This window comes from Saimiri boliviensis, chromosome X, assembly GCF_048565385.1.
Source record: "Saimiri boliviensis isolate mSaiBol1 chromosome X, mSaiBol1.pri, whole genome shotgun sequence".
Classification (NCBI taxonomy): Eukaryota; Metazoa; Chordata; class Mammalia; order Primates; family Cebidae; genus Saimiri; species Saimiri boliviensis.
In genome coordinates, this window is record NC_133470.1 from 55011573 (window position 1) to 55018078 (window position 6506).

Below are 6506 nucleotides of genomic sequence, written 5' to 3' on the forward strand. Positions count from 1 at the left end.
ATTTATTAATATTGTGATCACCCTCATGATGACTAGTTTTAAATGTTTTTAAATACCAAATAGGAAAGTATTCTCATTTGGGGGGCTAGTTTTTTGTGCACTTGCTTTGAGGGTGACTATCTACACATCTGCAACACATGGTGGATATGAGTGCCTGATCCGCTTGGGCTTACTGTTGCTTGGGCTCACTGCTGCTTGGGCTCACTTACCTTGAGCCATCTGTCTGTTATGGCCTCTGGGAGCCCTGTCAGTACCCCTCGAGCATTGGACTCCACAGAGACCACTCCCAGGGCTCAGCCCAAGCCTCCAGCCCAGACTGTTGTCCTGATGCAAGGGTTTAGGGCAGGACAAATAATTGAGGCTCCTTTTCTATTCTGTCTTTATGGCTCTTACTCTTCCTTTTTCTCTGCCTATCTCTGACTCTGTAAACTTTTTCCTACCTCTCTTATTTTTTCTTGTCCACTGTATTCCTTTCTATTGCTGAGTCTTTCTCCTTCTTTGCCCCAGTCTCTTGGACTCTCTCCTTTTCTCTTTTCCTTTCTGTCGCTCTGTCTCTTGTCTTTTCTTCTTTCTCTTCCCCATACTTCAGTCTCTCCTTTCGTTTTTTGATGTCTATGGGTGTTGGGTGTATTTGTGTCTCAACCTCTCCCTGTCTTTGTCTGTCTCATTTTCTTTCCCATCTCAGAATCCACAAGGACCTTTAGATAGGATAAGCTGTTATACCCAGAGCTCTCTCTCCAGAGGAGATAGAAATGGTGACTTAGGGCTAAATTTGAACTTTTCAGGCTTGGGTGGGGCACTCCAGCAGACAGTTAAGGAAAAAGGAGGGAAAGCTAGTTTATTCAGTCAGGAGACGGAGCCTGGGGTGGGAATTTGGCAAAGACTGTGAGTTCCAATGCTGTCCCAGCCCTACACTCTCTGACTGAGGCCTTGAGGCTATTTTTGGAAGCTTTCAAAATATCCCAGATGGCTACCCGCTCCATTCAGTCTGGGATGCCAAAAGATTCATTGAAGATTGCATAGCTGAAGCCTGTCCTGTATTATTCCTCAGCTTCCACCAGCTACTGACAAAACAATAGTAACGCTGCCCCCAGATTGGAACATCATGAAAGAGAGGAGAGTAGTGGCAGCAGATGAGGAGCCTTCCAGAGAGTGGGAAGGGATGAATAACACGTGCCTCAATTCCCAAGACCCTGAAGTATCCAAACTAGAAGGGATCCTAGAGGTCAGCTACTATTGCCCCTTCGATAGTTACATGTGAAGACCAGATAGGGTGCTATGTAATATCTGTGAAGAGGGAAGAGAAAGCCAAGCGCAGTGGCTCACACCTGTAATCCCAGCACTTTGGGGGGCCGAGGTGGGCAGATCACCTGAGATCAGGAGTTTGAGACCAGACTGACCAACATGGAGAAACCCCATTTCTACTAAAAATACAAAATTAGCCAGGCATGGTGGCGCATGTTTGTAATCCCAGCTACTCGGGAGGCTGAGGCAGAATTACTTAAACCCTGGAGGCAGAGGTTGCAGTGAGCTGAGATCCTGCCACTGCACTCCAACCTGGGCAACAAGAGCAAAATTCTGTCAAAAAAAAAAAAAAAAATGAGAGAGAGAGGAAAAAATCTCTTAAATCCATTTCTTTCATCTCTGCCCTAGTTTACTCTCTCTGGCATGGATTGTGGCAACAGGTTGGTTTCTCAGCGTCTGGTCTCTCCCAGGGCAATCTATCTTCTCTACTGGCCAGAGAGACTTATCATATTTTCAGGTGGGGTGCGGGGGAGAGGCAGCCCTGACTGTGTCACTTCTACTTCAAGTCTTTGCTAGTTCCCCACTACCTACTGGATAAAACCCAAAACCCCTTGCCTGAAACATAAGCCTGTTTGTGATTTAGCCCCAACTCACCTTTTCAAACTCCTTTCTTAACTTGCTGTGTTTCCCTTTAGAACCTTTCAAACTCTCTACCATTCTCACAAATTGACATTCTTTCCCCCTTTGTCTCTTTCTCTCTCATATACCTGCTGGTAGAAATTCAAACAGCATAGAAAAATGAAAAGTAGGCTGGGCACGATGGCTCACACCTGTAATCCCAGCACTTTGGAAGGCTGAGGTGGTTTGATCGCTTGGGGTCAGGAGTTCGAGACCAGCCAGAGCAACATGGTGAAACTTCGTCTCTACTAAAAACACAAAAAATTAGCCAGGTGTGGTGGCACATGCCTGCAATCCCAGCTACTCAGGAGGCTGAGGCAGGAGAATTGCTTGAACCCAAGAGGCAGAGGTTGTAGTAGGCTGAGATCGCACCATTGCATCCCAGCTGGGCAAAAAAAGCAAAACTCCATCTCAAAAAAAAAAAAAAAAAAAAAAAAAAGGAAAGAAAGAAAAGAAAAGTAAAACTCTTTAAGCTTCCCACACCCTACTTCTATCCAAAGATAGACTTTCCCACCTCTCTGATTGAATCCCCTACTATTCTCTCTCCCCAACCCCCACCCCACAGTGATCCAGTCATAAAGAGCCTCCTTGCTGTTCCTAGAACATATGAGCTTAACCTTAGGACCTTTGTCCTTGTTAACTTCTCTGTCTAGAATTCTCTTTTACCAGATATCTTGCTTCTCCCCTCAGTTCCTTCATGCCTCTATTTATTTATTTTTATTTTTATTTTTATTTATTTTTATTTATTTATTTATTTTTTGAGATGGAGTTTCGCTCTTGCTACCCAAGCTGGAGTGCAATGGCACGATCTCGGCTCACCGCAACCTCTGCCTCCTGGGTTCAGGCAATTCTCCTGCCTCAGCCTCCTAAGTAGCTGAGATTACAGGCACACGCCACCATGCCCAGCTAATTTTTTGTATTTTTTTTAGTAGAGACGGGGTTTCACCATGTTGACCAGGATGGTCTCGATCTCTTGACCTCGTGATCCACCCGCCTCGGCCTCCCAAAGTGCTGGGATTACAGGCGTGAGCCACCGCGCCCGGCATTTATTTTTATTTTTAAAATAGAGACAGGGTGTCACTACATTACCCAGGCTGGTCTTGGACTCCTGGGCTCAATTAATCCTCCCACCATGGCCTCCTAAAGAGGCCTATGCCTCTGTTGAATTATTACCTTTCAGTAAGGCATTCGCTGATCTCCCTTGTCTACATTTGCAACACCCCCCACACACCTTCTTCCCTGCTTTATTATTTAGCACTGATTACTATCTAACATACTATACATTAGACCAATTTACTTGTTTATTGCCCATTTTCCCCCAGTAGACTGTAAGTTCCATGATGGTACTGAGTTTTCAGTATGGCTATCTCCCAAGTACACGATAGAGTACCTGTTAGATCATAGGTGTTCAATAAAAATATTCATTGAACAAAATTCAACAGGTGATAACCATAAATTATGTTACATATTTCAGATTGCTTCTAGATTATATTCTAATCAACTGATTTGTTTGCTCTTTCTTTGGTAGAACAATATTTTGTACTTGATGTATGCTGTCTTACTTCTGGCTTCTGTACATGCTAGTCCCTCTGCCTAGCATGAGTTTCCCTCTCCTTGATCTATTTGAACTTCTGCTCACTATTTTTTTTTTTTTTTTTTTTTTTTTTGAGACAGAGTTTTGCTCTTATTGCCCAGGCTGTAGTGCAATGGCATGATCTCGGCTCACCACAACCTCGGCCTCCCGGGTTCAAGAGATTCTCCTGCCTCAGCCTCCCAAGTAGCTGTGATTACAGGCATGTACCACCCCACCAAACTAATTTTATATTTTTAGTAGAAACAGGGTTTCTCCATGGTGGTCAGGCTGGTCTCAAACTCCCAACCTCAGGTGATCCGCCAGCGTTGGTCTCCCAAAGTGCTAGGATTACAAGCGTGAGCCACCATACCTGGCCTCCTGGTCACTCTTTAAGACTTTGCTTAAGTTCCAACTTTTTGTGGTCCCTTTCCACTCTCCCATAGCATTTCTATTTTCTGCCATGGTATTATACATCTGCTTCCCCTACTAAACTGTAAGTACCTTGAAGAACCAGGAATTATTGATGGTGACATCTGCAGTGTCTAGCATAGTACTTGGCATTTAGTAGGAGCAGCTGTAATCAGAAATACCTGGATTTTTTTTTTTTTTTTTTTTTTTTTTTTTTTTTTTTTTTTAGACAGAGTCACCCAGAGTGTCACCCAGAGTGGAATGCAGTGGCATGATCTCAGCTCACTACAACCTCCAACTCCTGGAGTCAAGTGATCCTCCCACCTCAGCCTCCCAAGTAACTGGGATTATAAGCATGTGCCCATGCCAGGCTAATTTTTTGTAGTTTTGGAAGAGACAGTGTTTCACCAAATTGGCCAGGTTGCTCTCAAACTCCTGATCTCAAGTGATCCACCCACCTCAGCCTCCCAAAGTGCTGGGATTACAGGTGTGAGCCATGAAAGAAAGACCTGGATTTGAATCCAGCTCTGCCATTTTCTAGCATGATTTTCAGCAAGTTACTTCACCTCCTGTGTCTCAGTTACATGCCCTGTAATACAGGCCTCATGATACTTACTGCAGGATGTTATGGTAAAAATGCAATTAAATAACTCTTTATGCTAGAACAAATTTGTGGGCCTTTTGATATCTCACTTGCTCCTCCTGCAGGAAATAAGGCAAGTATTATAAGGTTCATTTTTCAGAAGAATCAATAGAGGTCCAGAAAAGTGGAAGTTCATTTTTTTTTTCTTTCTTTTTTTTTTTTTTTTTTTTTTGAGACGGAGTTTCGTTCTTGTTACCCAGGCTGGAGTGCAATGGCACGATCTCTGCTCACCGCAACTTCTGGCTTCCAGGTTAAAGCAATTCTCCTGCCTCAGCCTCCTGAGTACCTGGGATTACAGGCACACGCCACCATGCCCAGCTAATTTTTGTATTTTAGTAGAGACAGGGTTTCACCATGTTGACCAGGATGGTCTCGATCTCTTGACCTTGTGATCCACCCACCTCGGCCTCCCAAAGTGCTGGGATTACAAGTGTGAGCCACCGTGCCCGGCCTTCTTTTTTTTTTTTTTTTCCTTTTTTGAGATGGACTTTCACTCTTGTTGCCCAGGCTGGAGTGCAATGGCATGATCTTGGCTCACTGCAACTTCCGCTTCCCAGGTTCAAGCAATTCTCCTGCCTCAGCCTCCTGAGTAGCTGGGATTACATGTGCATGTCATCATGCCCAGCTAATTTTTTTGTATTTTTAGTAGATAAGGGTTTCACCATGTTGCCTAGTCTGGTCTTGAACTCCTGGTCTTAGGTGATTAACTCACCTCAGCCTCCCAAAGTTCTGGGATTACAGGTGTGAGCCACCATGCTTGGCCTGAAAGTTCATTTTCTAAGGTTGCAAGGTAAATAAGCTAAAGAGCCAGGACCCAAATATGAATCTCCCAAGTTGGAGGTTTGCTGTCTGCCAGGGAAGTGGGAAGGGCATGGACTCTAGGACTCCTGGCTTCTAAGCCAGCATGTAGGTATTGTGTGGTGCTCTTGGAGAAGACTGGCACCTCCTGGACAGCAAGACCTGCCCCACCAAGGGAAACAGAGTGAAGTCTTTGACTCCAGATCCTCCTTAGTACAGGGGTTCTTGGCTACCTCAACAGCTTAATCGGGAAACAGAAGGCAGTCCCTAACTGTCTGATGTTGAAGGAAGTAGAAATGTAAGAGCTTTCTTTCATGAGAGGTAGCTGAAGGCTAGGCATGATCTGGGAGAATCCTGAGAAAGAAGGTAAGCATGGGACCCACTGTACATAGAACCTACTGTTTGCCAGCTACTTTCTCATAAGTTCATTAATTCAGATTATAAACATTTAGTGAGCACCTGCTATCTGCCTGGTGCTGTGCTAGATGCTAGGGGTGCCCCAGTGAAAGAGACCAGAAAGGAAGGACATTTATGGCAAACAAGTGACAACCATAAAGAACACATAGTAGGCCGGGCGCGGTGGCTCACGCCTGTAATCCCAGCACTCTGGGAAGCCGAGGCAGGCGGATCACAAGGTCAGGAGATCAAGACCATCCTGGCCAACATGGAGAAACCCCATCTCTACTAAAAATACAGAAAAATTAGCCAGGTGTGGTGGCACACGCCTATAGTCCCAGCAACTCAGGAGGCTGAGGCAGGAGAATTGCTTGAACCCAGGAGGCGGAGATTGCAGTGGGCTGAGATCACGCCACTGCCCTACAGCCTGGGTGACAGTGGGAGACTCCGTATCAAAACAAAGAAAAAAAAAGGACACATAGTAGTCTTCTTATTTTATGGATAAAGAAACTGGATCTTAGGAAGGGAAATAAATTGCCGACATCACATAGCTAGTGTGGGGACTCAAAATGCAGATTTGCTCATTTTGAAACTGGATACTCTCTATTAAGCCATCCCACATCCGTGAATGTGTTGCCTCCAAATCATTTCCCTCACATACCTGTTTCAGCACTCCAAATGTCACCATTAGAGAAATACCCCTGTGGGATAACACTTGCTTCTCCAATAATTCCCTATTAAAATGTCAGGACAGCATACCCAGTG